This window comes from Trichosurus vulpecula, chromosome 4 (genome assembly GCF_011100635.1).
Source record: "Trichosurus vulpecula isolate mTriVul1 chromosome 4, mTriVul1.pri, whole genome shotgun sequence".
Classification (NCBI taxonomy): Eukaryota; Metazoa; Chordata; class Mammalia; order Diprotodontia; family Phalangeridae; genus Trichosurus; species Trichosurus vulpecula.
In genome coordinates, this window is record NC_050576.1 from 170,409,963 (window position 1) to 170,410,296 (window position 334).

Here is a 334-nt window from a genome sequence, read left to right on the forward strand (position 1 = left end):
AGACCTCTGGAGATGGAGTCAGAGTGCCTGGGTTCCACTCGTTTCTTTGACTGCTATGCGACTTTGGGTAAACCACCTTACTTTTCTGGGCCTCAGTTTCCCCATCTGTAACTAAAGTCCCTTCTAGGTCTCAATCCTATAAACTGAGCTGGCCGCCCCGGACCCCTGCTCCGCCCCTAGGCCGCAGACTCAGCCCCTTTCCAGGACAAGGGCCGCCCCCAGGCCACGGGTAGGGGTTTCTCTGGGAGTTCTTGGCTGCAGGGCCCCTCCTCGGGGCCGGCTTATCCCGCCCACCTGGCTCGACTGGCTCCTCCTCCAGCAGGTCCGCACTCCG